We start from the raw sequence: 19,064 nt of genomic DNA on the forward strand, positions 1-19,064 counted from the left end.
AATCTGTTCCTCTCATTCACTGTATCCAGAATCTTTTAAGCTTACTTATTGTTTTGTTTTGCACTTGAGATCTCAAAGGACAAACCAGAAAATGTTTTGCACTAACCACAGTTTGTAGCAGCACTAGCTACAATAAAACTTCTGTAAACACTGCCTCATGGTTTATGCCCTCAATATCACAGTAATTGCAGGCCTTTGAAGAATCAGGTTTCAAAAGAGCAATCTTAACAAATGAGACACAGAGATAAGCAAGAGATTCGTTTTGTATCTTTACCTAGAAACAGACCATGACTTTTAATATATGATGCACAAAATACAAGCTGAGGTTCTAATCCTGCAAATGTCAGAGCAATTTTGCAGGGGTACCGCTCCAATGCAGTGTTAAATGCACACAGGATACACTGAACCTGACTGTAACTGCTATCAGGTTAACGAGGGCTGGGGTAGCAAGCCCAAATTAAACAGGATTATCATAGGCTATTTTTTTTCCTGGAAGTTTGATAAAATCTTATGCTACAAGTTTCATATAACAAAGGGCAATAAGTGGCCTTGCTTCTCTCTGTTATCTGCAAATGGATGGTAGCTTATGCTTCTCAGTGGAAATTTCTACTAGCAGTTTTCAGCAATGATTCTTGATCAGCATCTGCAGTAATTCTCTGTCAGCAGTCAGTGCCCAAAATTTGATACTGAACTGTCCTGACTGCAAAGTTGCACAGCAAGTTTCTCTCCAAAAGACTGACTAATCACTCGTGAACCCGAGTAAACTCCTGACATACACACAGTGGCTGTGAGCACCACAATTTGTGCACTGCAGGACAAGCTCTGGTTTTTTGAAGTAGCCTCCCAATTGTTTTATTTGGGTCTCATTTATCTTGCCTCTTCACTTTCTTCATGACACTAATGATTTTAAAGAATATCCCCATGGTCCCTTCAGTCACTTCTTTTCCAAGCTACTTCCTACCCTTCATCATCTTTGACATTTTCCTCTGTAGCTCAGCAAATTTCACTACTCCCTGAATCAGGAGAGGGGAGCAACACAGATTTGTAGTGGCATGATGGTGCTTTTTATTTCTTTTTTTAACTCCTTCCTAATAATTCCTAATCTGTCCTGTCCTTTATTAGGCACATCTTGGCACAGAATTTGTCTTTTCATTGGATCATACAAGCTGTATGATTTTTTTTCCTGAGTAGAAAGTCAGTTCATGCTTTATTTCTGTGTACAGAAAATTAGGATTGCAATCCCTTCCATGCATATTACACTGAAATTGGTCTTTACTGAACTTCATCTGCAAACTTACATCCTCAGTTTCAAAATAAGATTTTTTTGCAGACTCTGTGGTTCAGCCTTTGGGATTTTCATGCTCCAAATAAGTTAATACAACCAGCAAACTTGTCACATTCCCACCTATCCCTTCCTCCATCCCTTGAATGGTGTAGGCCCTTGGCAGACTTGGGGTGAGGGGTGCAACCTCTTTTCACCGAGCAAACTGGCCATGACTACACAGCCCAAAGCAAACTGATCCCACTTTGAAACTGGCCCTGCTTTAGCAAGGACTGCATCAACCAGACAACAGCTCAGCAATACCTTTAGAGAACGCCAGAAGAGTCACGACACTCAACTCCCTGGCAACAAAAGTCAGGCCTAGTCTTTGTCACTGTTTCACATTTATACCCATGTTCGCTAGTCCCATTCACTAACCCTTGGCAACCAACCAACAAACAAAAATGCCCATCCTCGAGTTCTGAGTCTCCACAGAAACCCTGAAAAACGGACAGCTCATTTGTTACATTCTATTTCTGGAGCACCAAAGCAGGTCTACTCAAGGAGTTACACACAAGAGGCAACTTATCAGCAACTTTCCATTTAGGTTGTTTCAAAACTCTGCAAAAAGTATCACCTCCTGCCTTGCACTTCATCTTCCCAATGGTTTGGTCTCATACTGTCTCTCACCGACACTTCGCTTTGGAAAACTCCCTGACATGTTCACTCCTTTAAAAAAAATAGAAAGCCTCTTGCAAAAGAATCTCTTTAAACTCTTTCTTGCTGAAGCAAGGCTCAGGGAATTTGTTTCACTCTTCCACTGACTTTATCTTCCTTGGGCACTCCTTCTACGCATGGATAGCTTATCAGCAATCTTCCTGGGTTTGATGAGCTGCAAAGAGTATATTCTAATTGTTCTCATGCCTTCAGCAGCATGACTCTTTGGCTTACCTAATTGTGTTTGACAGTTTTTATGTTCTTTTCCACCTTTCCCATCTGAAGACAAAACCTTAACATTTGAAAGAGGTCTTTTTACTTATACTGAGCTGCTTTGCTTTGCTTGTCAGCCTGCCCAGCTTTTCTGGTATTTTTGACAGATGACATACAATTGCTTTGAGCCTTTACTATTAGGGTCTTTCAAGAATTACATGCGACTTGCAACTATTTTACACTTTTGGCTGCCTCTCACCATTTGATTAACTTCTTTCCTCCCTGTATGAAGAACTACTTTGGAAGAGTAAACACTGCCACAACAACTCTTGCCTTTGCAGCTCCTGAAACAACATTGAGTTTAAGGACATTATGACCAGTGTCATGTCAGAACTGGCTTGGATTTTGAATGCAAAATCCTGAACTTAATTCTTGCTGGCCTGTACCTTGTCCAGAGTTGTTTCCCCCAGTGTATCTGTACAAGCTACATACAGAAAGTAGGGGTTTTTGGCACCTGGGCAAATTTCATGTTGGGCCATGACATAATCTACACGGGGGAAACTGAGGCCTCTCATTAACAATCATATTTCCTACTTTGGAGTCTCTCTATGCTCCCTTAATTTATGACAGCTATTGTCAACATCTAGGTTGAGCAGTCACATAGCCCTAATCTCTCTACTCTTCCTACACAGGCCTAGAACATCAAGACGTGGGACCCTGTGTTACTTCCCCAAATAGTTATTTCCTCTTTAACAAAAAGTTTCCCACATTATGCATGTACAAGCTACTCAGTCTCTATGCATCCACAAAGTTTTTGATATTCCAAGTATTCTATAATGGAGATATTTTAACACCATCACTTCAAGAGAGAGAGTGTCATGGCAAACCTTACAATCCTTATCCATCAGCTTTTCCCCACTGTTTGGTTTTTAAATACATATTATTATATGTACGGTATATATAAGCACGTGTTTTCATTGAAGGCATACATAAACTGGCTGCAAATTCATTTTCATAAATCCTATTCTTCTAATGTAGACTGTGTTTACTCAAAAAAAGATTTTTACTTTCTCTTGAATCTCAGCACCGCTTTTTCTTCATCATTTTCTCAACTGTGCATTAAAACTGCCCCTAACTCCACTTGGTCCCATACATTAAAGACCTTTCTCAATGGAGAAAGGGGCCTTTAAACCCCCCCTTCCTAATATACCTCTTGGCTACCCATTTCCACACAGCGTGGCCTGTGATGAACAGCTCTCCTCTAGAGACTGACTTGACAGCTCCTAAAATCTGTCACTTCTGTCATCAGCAAGTAAGTGGGTAGCAGTGCTAATATATGTGCCAAACAGTAATAGTGACTGACTGCTCTACCTGCATCTGCCAACCTGCTGGGACCCCCAGCCTCAGGGAGACGACACAGGGCTCAGCAGGCTGACACCCTGCCGTGCCTGTACCTCACTGAAGAGCTGCAGAGTGGCACATGAAGTGATACTGTGCCTAAGGAGTTGGAGCTCTCACACCTTTCATCATGGTTTGCCAGCAAAAAGAAAGGGACTCATGAAGGAATTCCCTGGCAGCATCTTACCGACAGGGCCAAAGAAGGACACCGATGCATCTGAAGGGGCTGGCGGCAAAGAAAGACTGTGCTTCAGACTGAGACCATCTGCCTCACAGATCAATTCTGCTACGTTTGTGTGGCTGTCTCTGTGTTGGGGTGAATTTAAATGTTGCTGCTCCACTCTCTTTTTATGGTACTAATACAGGCATTCTGCAAAGATTGTTAAGACTTAAATAAAATAACTGTAAACTTAAACATGTTGTATTTCATCTCCAGAAACGGAGGTTTTCATTTACAACTGCTCATACCTTCAAGAGAATGCTGTCTGCAATACTTAGCATGGTAAGATGGGCTATAAATTACAGCCGTACACTTACCGGAAGGAAAGTCCTGCACTCCGGAATTCCTTTATCTCAGCTCTGTGTCTAAAGAATTAATGTTAAGATACAGTCTCTGCTGCTTAGGAGCTCACACTAATTAAAACGAGAGTTAAAGACCTAAGTACCTCTGGGAATCTGGGCCGAGGGATCCAACCCTTCAGGTACTTGCAAATTCGATCCCAGCCATCGCAAGACGCTGGGAATTTGACCCGGCGTACTGCGCACAAAGGAAATCCTTGTTCCTAACTTCCCTCAGGGGTTAGCCGTGCAGCGCTGGGCTCTCTGCTGCCTGCCGCGGGGCAGGACAGCGCCTGCAAGGGCGGCCGCGCCGCCGTGCCCGCACGGGAGGCCGTTCCCGCAGGGAACCGAGCGGCCGCGCCACTTCCTCCTTCCGCCGCTCCCGCGGAACCCGCCCGCCCACCGCGGCCCCGCCGCATCTGCCCCTCGCACAGCCGCCGCCGTGCCCTCACGAGGGTGGGACCCCGGGGCTCCCCCCCGGCCCGGCGCCCTGCACTGTGCCAGTTCTGTCATCCTCCCCTCCCCTTCCCTTCCCTTCCCTTATCGGAGCCACCGCAGCCGCCAGACCCGCAACAAGTGCGGGGCCCCCCCCGCCCGGGCCCGGCCCGGCCCGCGCCGCGGCCCTCCCGACCCAACGCCCCCGCCTTTGTCTGTGCGCCCGAGCTCCCTCCGCACCCGGGAAGCGGCGGGGACCCCCCGTCCGCTCCATCTCCGCCGCGGCCGCGTCTTCCCTTCCCCCCCGCCCCTTCTCAAATGTAGCGGCGGAATCGGGCTCGGCCCCGGTCGCTGCAGCCCGACCTTTTGTTTTTAAAACCGATGCGCATCTGCCCGGGAGCCCCCGCTGCCCCGCACACGGAAACGGCAGCAATGCGGAAAAATAAAATGAAAATTAAACACGAAGAAAAGAATAAATAGGAAAAAAAATAGAAAATAATTCAAAATTACCTTGCCGGCCCGTTTTCGCGGCCCTTATATAATTCCTCAAGGTTACCGCCGTTGCCAGGGGACACGAAATGGAAATGAAAACAGGCGCTGAATAATCGCGGGAGCAAAACTAAAAGTTCAGTGCCTCCGCCCGGGCGGAGAGAGGGCCAGATCGAAAGCAAAACAAGGAGAGGAAGCGGCGAGGCCGCCGGCGCTTGGAAATCCCCCCGCCTCTCCGCCGGGCCGGGCCGGCCGCGCAGGCGGCGGGGGCAGGGCTGCGGCGGCGGGCGCGGAAGCGCTGAGCCCGTCACCGCCGCGCCGGGGCACAGCACAGCGCCGGGGCACGGCACGGCACAGCGCCGGGGCACGACACAGCACGGCTCGGCACAGCACGGCACGGCACAGCGCCGGGGCACGGCACGGCACGGCTGGGCACAGCACGGCAGAGCGCCGGGGCACGGCACGGCACAGCACAGCGCCGGGGCACAGCACAGCCCGGGGCTCCGCCACCGACCCCCGCCCGGCACCGGCTCCCGCTGATCCCCCGCCTCCCGCAACACGCGCTGGGCCCGCAGGGCTGCAGCGAGAGCTGGAGCCAGCCCCGGGGAGCGAGGGAGCACTGCTCTGGGACGCACAAACCCAGCGCTCAAAGCAGGTTTTCACGGAGACCAGAGAGGAATCCCTGCCGCTCAGCTCCACCAGCACGGACTGAATCGCTCCTTGCGTCTCTAGCCCCTCTGCTGAGGTGGGAGTCTTGGTTTCGGTCTGGCACACGCGCATGCCAGAGCTGTCATTGCCTTTGGAAAAGTACAATGTCGTAGTTCCACAACGAGGACAATTACAGATCAGATCCTTTGAACCCAGCGAGGCTCGAGCGGCTGGTTTATTTCAAGAGGGAGCTCTTGGATTTCAACAGATTTAACAAACTGCCTTTAGTTATGGAGTCAATGTAGAGACCAAAGCTTTCTACGGGATTTTGACAATCCCGATTCAAACTACAGTACATAAAATTCACTGAGGTTGCAATGTGCCATTCCTAGCCCTAGCCATAAATGAGAAAGGAAAAGAGCACTTGGAGGCTGGAGGAGATGTGAAATGTAGTAGTTTCAAAGGGCTGCGTATGGGGACAGACAGGTGTGTACACCTCCCTCACACACATATCTATCTATATATGTGCTGTATGCACAAGCATACGGGGTATTGGGGTAGCCAAGGGGGTGCAGCTCCCTGTGCAGACACATGGTGCATGGCCGGCAGCGGTGGGAGAAGTGCCGGGACACCGGGGGTTGTGCAAGGAGTGGCACAGGGGAGTGGTTAAGGAGCTCTCCAGCTGTACAGCAGATGGAGGGGAAGCTGTTCTCCAGGTGCTGTGGGCTCTGAGGATCCTTTGTGGCAGCATCCCTGGATGTGCAGAGGACACCAAGCTAGCAATGAGATAGGGAGTCCAGCCTCATGGGTGACAAGACCTCCTGTTGTGAAAAGGCTTTCCTTGCACTGAGAACACAATCACAAAACAAATTAGGTTGGCAGAGACCATGGATGTCAGCAATCTACCCCCTCCAAAAAAACCACTGAGGCCTAGAAGATGGCTGTGGTCCAGTGAAGTAGGAAAGGTCAAGGAAGAGGTTTGGGAAGCAAGACATAGGGTGCCAGGCAGGACAGTAATATCAAGTATCTCCTTCAAAACTTCTCTAGAAACATTCTCAGCAGTAAGGAGAGGTCCACATTCGTGTGGAGGGACACAGGTTCCCAGAGCAGCTGCACAAGAGAAGCAAGGAAAGTCCTACTCACATGGCTGATACTCCAGGTACTTCCAGAAGAGACTGATTTCCATGAAGCCACAGTGAAAGGAGAATGAGGGATATGGGACACCTGGCTCAAACTGGCATTTTGACTGAATAGATGTGCAGGGAAAGGAAATATTCAGCAAGACATGGTAGTGACAGACCACGGCTTATGTAGGAGGGTCAGACTAGGCCATGGCTATAGGGAAAGAGGCTATGAACTCCATGACAAAAGAACAGCAAAATCAGCAAACTCCAATAACTAAAGCCAAATTTTCACAGACTGAAGGTCTAACTAGGATAACTGTAGAGTATTAGTGCCTTCTGAGCAGGTTGGAGGTGGTTACTGTGGCCAGGTTGGATTACAGAGGAGTAAATTGATTGAAAATGAGCAATTTCTAACCAACTTGCTCCCACTCAGAAATAAGGTCTAACAGTTGCAATAACTCATGGAAGAATTGTTTCAGCACTTAGAAACTGTCCCAAAGCTGGTGGAAGATGGCAGGATGAAACACTAAGAACAGAATGGGGAGGGCTGCAATGCCTCCTGAGGATTGCTCTGGCCCATGTGTAACAGGAAGAGCAAAGATCCAGAGAAAAGCAACAAACATAAAGAAAAATATGGAGCCACCCTGATGTTAGAGGGACACAAGGATTTAAGTGTCTGAGATTATACAGGATGGAGAAGTGATAAACAACAGAAAACAGTCAGACCAGAGAGAATAATTAGTAGAGAGGAGTAGGGGTGGATTATTTGCTTTCTTTTCTAATATAAGAACTAGAGAGCATCAAGCAAAACTAGCAGATGGCCAATTTAAAGCAAACAGAAGGAGGTGGATCTTCATGCAGCAGGTAATTAAACAGTAGGACATCCTCCTTTGAGGTGCCAGTAGTCCTCTGGGGATCCCAAAAAAGCACCTGTACACATTCACAGAAGCAAAAAACCACCATGAGGTCTATTAAATGTAAAGGCACCAACTCTGCCTCAAACAGCCCCCAAAGCCCCACATTTCTAGGACCTAGAACCTCTTTGGCACCCTTCAAAAAGTCCTGAATAGAAATGCCTGCAGATGGTTCAGGGCAGGAATGCTACTCCAACATCTCCCTCCAAGAAAAGAGTTAGAGTGACTTGGGCTGGCTTTTGCAATACTCAGTAGCTGTTATTTTTTCTAGTATGTGCTTTTAAATTGTTTGCAGAATGAGCCAGCTGTGAAAAATGCTGTAGTTTATGTATCAGTAAATATTGTGTAGAAAAAATACCATCATTTTAATACTTTGATGTCTCATTTAGAGGACACTATTCATTAAGTGGCATTGCTATGGATTACATGAGCTGGTTTTGGTCAAAGGAAACAGTGGGCTTCCCTGAGAAACAGTGGGCTTCCCTGAGAAGCACTGGCCAAGCCATTGGGCAGAATTTGCAGCTTGCCCTTGCCATTGCCTCCTACCACCTTCACCTGATCTCAGTGGAGCACATTCAAGGATCTTGATGCATTCTGTGCATTGACAAAGGTCTTTTCCTGCACAGCTCCTAGCACCACAAAATGAGAAGTTATACCAGAAGTTAAATCTTCTGCTGTGATTCCTTTTTTTTTTTTTAATGCTGAAAAGTAATGGGAATAGGCAGCTTTAGTTTTCTAAACTTATCTTTCAGCAGTGACTCGTTCTCTCCAAAAAGAGACTTTAACCTCTTGTGACTTTACTGTTTCAGTGAGATATGGCAGCTTTTAAATCAGAGAATTTAACCCAGAAGCATCACATATCCACTGCCTTTCCCCTGCAGAACTGCCAGAGTTTGCAACTTATTCTTTTAACCACCTTCTTTAGGGATCTGGCTACTGGAATTAGTTTCTTCCATTAGCATCCTGCCTTTCCTTCACAAATAGGTCTCTTTTTCTAGCCTGGAGTTAATTTCTGTGAGAAAAAACTTCAGACTGGGAATCCCTTAATTTCCAGAAGGTAAATAAATATGCAATATGCCAGCCATTTTGGTGTGCATTTTTTTAGTTTGTATTTGTTTTGTTTGGTTGTTTTGTTTTGTAAGTTTAATAATGGTTTTGAAAAGTTAAATAACATTTATTACATCTTCCCTTTTTGCTGCTTTTCTTGTGGGTTTTACCCTGTCTTTATGTGGAGCTGACTATACCATCATTTTGGTTCTTAAAATCACTGTCACAGGCATTGGGACTATTCGTATGTAGAATTGGAGAAGGTGAATTTCTCATGGAGCTGGGACTCAAGCTTACCTATCCACCTACAGCTGACCTGTTTGTTTTTCTGTTACATTAAAGTGGGAAAGTTAACTTATGTTACAGACCAGTATCAAGAAAATAAATAAATTGCAAGAGTCATAATTCTTACTTTAATAATGTTACCCACACCTTCCTGAGTGCCTACACCCATTTTTAAACATGATGCACAGTTAAATTTATTTTCAGTTTTAATTTGTTCTGTGAAAAACATTCTGATGCTGATGTAACCTTCTGCATTGACATTTTTAGATACTAGATAGTAATGACACCTTTCTTACTAAAAAAGCAAAAAATAGACAAACAAAAAAGCCGTGAGATTTTTAGGGCTAAGAAGTTTAAGTATTTGCATATTACTGTAACACAAATAATCACTCAAAGTATGATGGAAAAGTGTGGACTAACCTTTTAAGAAGTTGTAATTAATTTGTCCTCTGATATCAGTTTCACTTGTTGGAGGGTTGGTTGTTTGTGATTTTTTGTTTCACTTACTTTGTGTGTATACTATTGTGAATAAAAGGCTTTGGTGTTTCTGCAGTGTTCTAAAAGTATTTATGCTCATGTTAAAATTCACAGAAACTAAGGCTTGTTGCTAGAACCCTGGAGATACAGCTAGGTCTCTTACCCATACTCTGGAGGGAAAAAAATTAACTCGCTTCAGTCCCAATTGTGCAAATAGGCCCTTAAATACAAGGACATGAGCAATTCCTCTCAAGTACAGCGAGAGCCTTCGCGCGTCTGAAGTTAATGTGCCCCCAGGAGTGTGGATGGGGAGAGCCACCCACCCTTCCTTCTTTTCTTCATTTAATCCAGGTTCCTCAACTCAAACTTTTTGTGGTGTTTCCCCCCCTTTTCGCTCCACTCTAATGGCTGCGGGGAAGTGTGCAGCCCGCTGGGGCTGCTCCCGGGGATGCCGTTCCCGGCAGGGCGCGGCTGAGCCCCGCTGGCCGGCTGCAGCAGGGAGCCGCGGGGCAGCGGGGCTGAGCGCCGGCAGCACGGCCCCGGGGCTGCTCACACGGCACCGAGGGAATTCCCTGCCCGCCTTCCGGAGCACATCCATCCTGCGATATTTCCTTTGGTTTTTGGTTGGGTTGCGCCAGCAGGGACACCTACCTATGAGAGGCTCAACAGGGTGTCTAAACTAGTGAGTACTTCTCAGCTCTGCATTCCGGCTCTGCTGTTCTTCTGATTGCTAAGAAATGAGATGGTGGGAGTGTGGCTTTGTTTTTATTGGTAATAATTACAGAAAACTTCCAGATGGAAAAATCTATTTGCTCAGACCAGATCTCTAAAGAGTACCTTCTCTAAACTGCAAAATAAAACTTTTACGTTGCAATTCAAAGCCTCTTGTACTTTCAGGAAAGCTAAGTGTCTTCACAAAGGTGAAGGTGTTGTTCTATCCAGCCCTTAGCAAATTTGTTCACAAAGAGCCAAGAGATGAAACAATAACCTGTGACAGACATTATTCTACTAAGAAATAGTTATGCCTTCCCAATCATATTGGTCTTGTTGCATCTAGGTGCTGCAGGAGGACAGGTAACTGGGAAAAGCCGGTCTCCTGAGCCCAAACCAAACACATGACGTAGCAGAACACTATTGAGGACTAGAGAGCCTGTTCATTTTACTTGTCACTGCTTTTATTTGGCTGCAGCACTTCAGCCCATGGCTCTGCCAGGTCAGCTGCTGTACACAATTCCCTTTATTTAATAGCAGAGAAGAAAGGGAGCCAGGAATTTGCTTAACAGCACTGTGAGATAGTTTTGGTTACTCACATCTCTTGGCCCACACAGCAAAATTTAGGGACGAAAGAAGTAATTTAAAAACACATACAGCATGTTGACATTTCAGGGCTGGAGTGGAGTTTGGCAGAGAAAGCCTGGATAGGAGACAGGCCACTTCAGCAGATCACACCTGAAAGTGATCCTGCTTAGCCCTGCTGCAATAGAGTGTTTCACTGAAGTGGAAGCTTTTATGGCAATTTTCCCAGTGAAACTGAGGTAGAATACAAAGAAAAGTGATATGTTGCCTATTGGCTTGACAAAGCAGAATAAATATGTTTCTTCAGGATAATAATCAGGTATTAGGAGCTTTGCTTCATGTTACGTATGAACACATCCTTTGATTTATTAATTCAAAACTTATTTATTGTTAGAAATAGCTCAATTCTCTTTGTAGAGGAGAAAGACACTTTTCTCTTTTCATCTTCCTGTTTGTAGTGGATTTTCACATTAAAAGAAGACTTTCCAGAGATATCAGTTGCAGAAATGTTCACCAGGCACATTGCCCCATCAATCACTTTCCCAAACAGATTATATTCTTCCTTAAATCCTGCCATGGCCCCATGGCTTTGTGGGGAGAAAAGTTCCACCCCATGATGGGCGTGCTTTCTTCCGCTACAAAACTGGAGGACAGGAGGACAAAGGGAGCCTGTCCACTCCTTGGACTTACCCCAGACTGTGCTGAGCACCCCCTGACTTGGACAGGTTTGTTCATGTTTGCCCACATGGACAAAGCAGCATCCCAGCTCCCATCCCCACTTGTCATGGTCCATGCCAGTGCATCCCTTTGCTGGGCGATGGGGGCTGTCAGGGACCATTGCCCATGTCAGAAGGAGAGGCAAGAGGTGCTGGGATGTGGCCACCTCATTGATCTCTCAATGGTGAGGGAGGCATAGGGGTGTCAAAAAGGGGGGTCCTCCTCAGGAGGTTTCCTGCTGACAAAACAGGAAATTCTCTGTGTGCCCCCTAGCTTGTCTGACCCTGCAGCAGCCTCTTAACTTTGGGAGGCTGTTTAAATACAGCTCCAGCCTTTCCTCCTTGGTGCGCTCTCCAGCTCATACTGCAACACCACCCAACCACAGAAAGAGAAAAAAAAGAGGGACCCAGTTACAAGCAGTTAATTTAAGGCTTTTCTATCTGAAGTTAAAATGGTCACTACAAGTTACAAATCCATTTCCAACTCACCACTCTCTTTAAAGCTTTGGCTTGTTTACCTTTCCTAATCAGTGTTTAATTATTAACAAAGGAGTAATTTTTGGATAACAAGTCCTGTCTGCTGACTGCCTTCATGTATGTGGACTGGCAACACTGATCTCCAGAGTGCTTCTCCATACCCTCTGCACATCCAACTGACCATCCTCTCAAAGCAAGAGCAGATGTAACATCTTTTGGATGCACTGTACTAGCTGAAGTTGAGCTCCTCTGCTGCACCTTCAGTGCTGGCTTGTCGAGTCCAGCAAGTTAATTTTCTGAAAGGCAGCAGCTGGCCCTGCTGAGCTGTTTCTAGAGTGCAGCTCATCCATGACTCATGTCTCCTGCAGCCCATCTTGCTGCACTTCTTTTTTGACAAGTCATTTCTGCCACTCTGGCCGTTGCCCTGCTCTCAGGTTTGCTAAGCCCACATAACCGAGGCTTTCAGAAGTGAGTGGATAAACAGTGTCAGGGTCTGAATATGAAACCTTTCATGGCACAGTAAAAGCTAACATCAATTTTAAGTAAACTATTCCCAGAATCTTCCATTGCTACTCAATGGAAGCATCTTGCCAGAATCTTGCTATCAAGACACATTGGTATCTTGAAAGGGTTACAGGGGCATTATGTGGCATATTTTTGAGAAAACTGTCTTGAGTTCTGCAGAGAACTGATGTAATGCAGCTGGGGAAATGCTGAGTTGGTATCCGAGTGCAAGGGTTCTCAAAACCATGGACAGGACTGCTTTATCACTTTAAAAGAAAGAGGTCGTGGGAGGGTAGGGTGGAGGAAAACTCCTGGCTATTAATAGAGAACATGAGTAGGAGCTTTATTTTGAAAGGCTTCTTTAATTAGTGACATGAAATGCAGAAGCAAGGCTCGTGATGCACTCTACCTACTGACTTCCTAAGCGCAGATCAGAGAGAGGCAGACAGATAAAAGACCATTGCCATGCAGGGGAGTTTTGAATAGGCCAAGCTAAAATGCCCAAATTAAAAAATAACCAGGACATCAGTCAACCTTGATCTTCAGACGGACTGTCTCTTAAGGTAGGCTAGTGGAGTCAGTGCCAGCTCAGACTCAGGAAATTTAAGTTGCCTTCCCAGTCTTACCTGTCTGCTGTGAGTTTTCTTCATTACCTTTATTTCTCTCAGACTATGTGGACGATAAGTTCCCAGAGATAACAGCTGTCTCTTCTTACTCACTGTTACAGTATCTTATACAAAAGTGTCTGTCTCAGGAACCCTGCTCTCCTGCCGTGCTACAAGAAATAATGTTGCTTTGTATGGTGGTTCTCCAGTAGCACAGTTAATTTGTGGTTGTGTTTTTAGAATTTCAAATAAACCAACAACAATCATAAGCAACAATTTAGACAATTTAAATCTAGGAGAAGGGTTGCTTCCTTAGCTCTGTAAGTCATGGCGTGACACCTGGACCCATGAACCCAACTGGATTTCAGCAGTACATTATGATAGTGAGACTGCTTTGAAAAACATAACTCAGGTGCTTGTGGTCATTATTTGCACCTTGCTTTCAGTAATTACATGTGGGGTGGTAAATCCTCCTTTTAATGAAAGGAATACTGCACAGGTATGCATGTTATGATGCTTATAAGCAGTGACCAACCCTGCAGGAAAGTTTTATTATGCAGATACCAAAAGGAGAGGCAAGAGTGAACAGCCACCAGGCTGAGGCAGAGTTCCTTCTATCACAGTAAGGTAGTTCCATGGGAATGCTGACTCACCTGCTCCCTGTATAATAGAGGTGGAGAAAAAAAGCAATTATGTGTAATTTCACCACCTTTCTTTTCTTCCCGCACTGCCATTTCACTTGTGGAGTGGATCTGGCTGAAGAGCCAAGAGTTCTCTGTATGGGAAAGCCTTATAAAATATACCTTGGGCTGGATTCGTAAAAGTCTGATAAGTCGGTGTTAATAGTTCCCAATCAGCTTCAAAGAAAGGGTAGTGTTTCACTGCTTGGCAAGCCAAATCTTAATGCACATAAACCTGTTGTAAATTGTTTGTGGAGTAGTTACAGAGAACATTTACACAAAAGCTGTTAGAAGATCTGCTGGTAGTGTCTGTGCAGAATTCCCCACTCTTTTCCAACTGAACTGCATATTTAAGGTTTTCATCACATTCTCTCCCCTTTCTTCCCAACCTGGGGAATCTTGTTTTTCTTCTTGAAAGAAGAGCATTTCAGCTCATCTGCAAGTACTTGCTCATCTACTGGTACTGGTTCATCACCAGTTGTCCAAAGCAGTGTGACTTTTAGCACCTGGCACTCTCAGCAACAACATTTCACTTCACCAGTTGAGAAGTCACAGACTGTGCAGTCAATGACTTCTCTTCCTTGGCCAGAGCCAAATACCAGTGCATTAAATGGTTTCATGTGCAAAAGGGAGGAGACATGGAAGATAGCTCTGAGAAGAGTTTCACTACATGGCCTGTCATCACATCTGATTACTCATGTCAAGAACTTCAGCTATACTGTTGCTTTCCTGTCCCTCAACCTGACAGCACAGCTGAACTATAACACCAGCCAGAACCCATCAAGATACACTATTGTTTTTTCTCCTGAAGTCACAGGGTCAGGATTCATAGAATCAATAGAATGGCTTGGGTTGGAAGGGACCTTAAAGATCATCTAGTTCCAACACACTTGCCATGGGTGGGGAGGTATTTCATTACACCAGATTGCTCAGAGCTTTATACAATCTGGCCTCAAACACTTCCAGGGATGGGGCATCCACAGCTGCTTAGGGCAACCTGTTCCAGTGCCGCACCACCATCACTGTAAAGAATCTCTTCATACCATCTCATCTAAACCTGCCCTCTTTCAGTTTGAAGCCAGTCCTTCTTGTCCTGTCACTACATGTCCTTGTAAAAAGCCTCTCTCCATCTGTCCTGTGGGTACCCTTTAGGTACTGGAAGGCCTCAGATAGGTCACCCTGAAGCCTTCTCTTCTCCAGGTTGAACAACCCAAATTCTCTCAGCATTTCCTCATAGGAGAAGTATTTGATCCTTCTAAACATCCTGGTGTCTCTCTTATAGAGTCATTCCAACAGGTCCATGTCCTTCCTGTGCTGAGGATCCCAGAGCTGGACTCAATACTCCATGGGGGGTGTCACCAGAGTGGAATAGAGGGGCAGAGTGACCTCCCCTGATCTGTTGGCCACACTGCTTTTGATGCAGTAGCTGTGATAGCCCTGATGAGCTGAAGACATGAGGAAGGTAAAAAAAGACAGGTTGCTCAAAATGCCCCTTTGTCCCACTTTGTCCATGGTTCTGGTGAAAACATGATCTCTCCCTAAAAGCCGATGCTCTTCAGATCCTCATCTTCCACTTTGTGCCAGAACTTCAACACTGCTGCTCGCACACTAAGGCTGGTTATTTTAGCAACTTAAAGGAAATGCATAAAGGACAAAACCCATAGGACTTGGAGGGCTCACTGAGTGTCCATTATCACAGGACTGCTGTCCACCTGTCTTTATTATTCTATGATTGTGGAAAACTGGGAATAGCGGATGCACAGCCCCCAGCCCACCTGACCCAACATGGCTGCCTGGATTTTACCAGGCCAAAGCCAGCTAATCCCTGCTGGAAGTTAAATTTCTGTAAGATAGCAGGGCTTGATGCACTGCCAGGTACCGCAGCAGTAAGTGGGGGCACACAGGTAAGAGCTCAGGTAAGGCCTCTCCTCGCTGCCCAGCACTGTGCCTTTGAGGCTGGCAGGGCTGCCTGTGCCTTAAAATGCCTTTTCTTCCATCCCCTCCCAGCCCCCACTCAGGATCTCACTTTATCTCATTAGATCCGAGTTTCAGTTTTCCCATTTCCCAACCAAAATCCCCACAAGAACTCAGTGAGCTGAGTTGCAGAGTTTGGCTGTGGCTGTGCTACTCTCTCCCATATATGCCTCTGAGACGTGGAGCAAAATCAGCCTGGAAATGGGTGGCACCTGCAATGCTGTTGACTTATGGCTGCAATCAGTGTTTGGAGTGTTTTGCAATATTTTTCAAGATGGCAAAACAAATGACCCTCTGTTTTAGAAAGGAGGTAAATTATGAACTCCACTACAGATACCTTATCTCTTGAAGTTATGGAGTGACCAGGACACAGTAGAAAAAAAGAAGCCTGAAGTAGAGGAAACTTGCCTCTGCATTTTTACACTTTTTCAGCTCTTTGAGTTGCAGAGGTTCATGGCATTTTGCTCCAATCTTTTGCAGGGCCCTTGCCCAGAAATATCTTGTTGCTCAGTGCCACATCTACACATACATCCATGTTGGAATCTCATTTCCCATCTTAAGTGTGATACCACCATGGCTTTTTTTTCTTTTTTTTTTTTTTCTTTTTTTTTTTTTTTTTTTTTTTTTTTTTTCCCCTTGCTATCATGATTCAACCGCAGGGGTGATTCCAAGGGACATGGCTTACTCAAATCCAGAGTAAGGCCAATGAGTGTACTGGCTCCCAGCAAATTTCCCCAAAGCTTCATAGTTGTAACCTAAATGCAAGATAGTGGCAAGTTTAGTGGGGTAATTATTAGTCCTGTGAAATGTATATTCTTTTAAAATCACCTCCATCATTAAAATGAAGGAATAGTAGAAGGTCACAATGTCTTTGAACTGCTTTCATTCTGCTCAGCTGCACACAGTTTTCAACATCCTGTTAGTCTCTGGGCCACTGTAGATGCCTGTGATGATCAGTGTAAGAACAAATCACCCTCAGCAGCTGCCACTCACCTTTTCCCTGGTGAAGAAACATGCATAAGAGTCCTTTGCCACAGCCACCCAAAAAGCCCTGATGAGACCTCACCCCTTCGTATGTGTGCCATGAATGGATCATAAACAGGAAGTAAAACCACAGGAAATTTGACAACTGAAGTTTCTCTGTTCATAGGGTTTGGGTTTTTTCTAGTTCTATTGCTATGTCTTGTGTCAGTAAAGAGTGTTTGTTTTCTCACTCTGTTTAGATCTTGGGTAAGAAACATATCCAAGGCATTATCCCTTTAGGTTATGGATTGCTTTTTGTTCTGCCTCCTGTAGTGTTACAACCTGGTATTACCAAGCTCTAAAGATTCACACCAGGGAATGCTGAAACCCAGCCACAGGGACACAGCTTTAGCCAGAACTTGTGAAGACTGTATCAATGGGAATATCATATTGATTTAAATGGGTTTTAACATTCAGCACCTGTGAATGTTACTGCTGTCACTTGTGCATGCACTCAGTGTCAGTAATGAGACAGCCTTCAGTTGCAGGATTTGTTTCACTCACTAGGACAAGGCTGATAACTACTATTTTGTTTTGAAGTAAGGGAGGGAAAAGCTTTGTGCTTTGTAGCGTTTCTCAGAGCACTCTTTCTAATCCTTTACTTCTGCTTCTCTCAGCAAAATTCTCAAATCTATGAATCTCATAGATGAGCTGTTTTACTCCCAACTTTCAGCAGTGAATGAGGAACACTCCATACTTTTCTCCTCCTTTAGTCCTGACTCACCTCTCCTCAGGGATTTCTTCATTCACAGACACAAACTCCATTCCCTCCCATGTGCTGCTGATCCATGATCCTGTCAAACTGAAGCCCAGGCTGCACTCAGAGGCAAGACAGAGTGAAAGCTGAAGCTTCCAGGTCAGTCTGTCCTGCATAATCTCTGTCTCTATCGGTCTGCCTGCACCGTGAGCTGGCAGGGAAACAGCACAGGGAGACCTCAGCGCCTTTCCAAAGGTGGGAGCAGCCTGTGCTGGGCACCAGCAGAGCTCACCTTCCCTACACACCTGCCTGCAGAGGGTCCGTGAGCGGCGTTTGCAGGGCATCCTGGCAGCTGCAGCTCCTACTCAAGAGCTCCACATCCCGGCTGCCGCCAGTGCTGGGCTGGGCCTCCCGCAGCTGGTTTTCCCACGGACAGCTTTCTGGAGGTGGCTGTGCTGGTGGTGTTCCCAGCCCACCGCTGGTCATTGCTCTATTCCTCTTGCATCTCTCTGCTGCTTCTTTGTTCTCTTCCAAACACGGCTTTTTGACACAGCTTGCTTGTCTGTTTTCAAGGCCTTTCCTGGACCCCATGCCCACCAAAGCCATCCTTTCCCCATTGCCCAGCAGGTGCTCCTCCACTTTCCTCCCAGCTGCCACTCCCATTTGGATGATGTTCTAGAGCAGAGGTTCAGCATCTTTAGCAGACACTAGAGCAGGGCGCTGGCCAGGGAGGCTGATACATCACATGCAGGCATAAAATACAGGAACTAGTAAAAGGGGTGGAAGAATCTGGTTTTCATTTTGCCTTTGGATGAGGGTTGGTCACCCTGGTGGAGGGAAGGCTCTGGAATGATCTTACTGCAGCCATTTAATACCTGAGGGTTCTAAAAAAGCTGAAGAGGGACTTTTCACATGGGCATGTAGTGACAGGGCATGGGAAAATGGCTTCCAATGGAAAGAGATAAATTTAGATTAGATAATAGGAAGAAATTCCCTCCTGCCCAGAGAAATTGTGTTCTAGGCCAGGTTGGATGGGGCTTTGAGCAATGTAGTCTGGTGGAAGCTGTCCAGGCCTATGGCAGGGGTGTTGAAACTAGATGGTCTCTAAGGTCCCTTCCAATCCAAAATATTCTGTCAGTCTGTGCTTTCACCCAGCAGCATTTCAGCAAGCAGAAGCTACCAAACATAAGGCCAAGCTCCTGTTGTGCTGATGTAAACTCAATAAAGCTGGATCCTTCTTCTGACGCTTCTCCCATCTTCCATAGATCTCAGGAGACAATTTTATCGCAATAGTGCGTGCATTCTTATATAGAACCCATCCTGGGAAAGAAAAGATTAACCAAGAATTATGGACTCTTAGCTTTAAATGTCAAGCCTGAAGAGCAGGGAGATAAAGGGGCACTTGGGGTTTTTTATTGGCTTCCTGAGGTCTTAATAACAGGCAGGCTGAATGAAGAAAGCAACACCTGTGGGGTCACCAGTCTTACCAGCAGTCTGGGCAATGGCACCACATGGCAGGTGGAGAA

The 19,064-nt window shown here is 45.8% G+C and overlaps 1 protein-coding gene across 5 annotated transcripts in view; it reads right to left on the reverse strand.

Moving 5' to 3' along the window:
• Positions 1–9,627, reverse strand: part of IRF2 (interferon regulatory factor 2) — a 44,111-nt gene extending 34,484 nt beyond the window's left edge. The window contains exons 1-2 of one of the 5 annotated variants that reach the window (XM_041395768.1): positions 5,093–9,627; positions 3,777–3,959 (exon numbers count right to left, since the gene is read on the reverse strand). The gene's annotated coding sequence lies outside the window, so the exon portion shown is untranslated. Of the gene's footprint in view, positions 1–3,776; positions 3,960–4,126; positions 4,226–4,254; positions 4,576–5,092 lie in introns of those variants that run through there. The other 4 variants (XM_041395766.1, XM_041395770.1, XM_041395767.1 and 1 more) reach the window with 4 other exon arrangements.
• Positions 9,628–19,064: the final 9,437 nt, after the last annotated feature.

This window comes from Onychostruthus taczanowskii, unplaced genomic scaffold (assembly GCF_017590055.1).
Source record: "Onychostruthus taczanowskii isolate IOZ18803 unplaced genomic scaffold, ASM1759005v1 scaffold12, whole genome shotgun sequence".
Taxonomy (NCBI): domain Eukaryota; kingdom Metazoa; phylum Chordata; class Aves; order Passeriformes; family Passeridae; genus Onychostruthus; species Onychostruthus taczanowskii.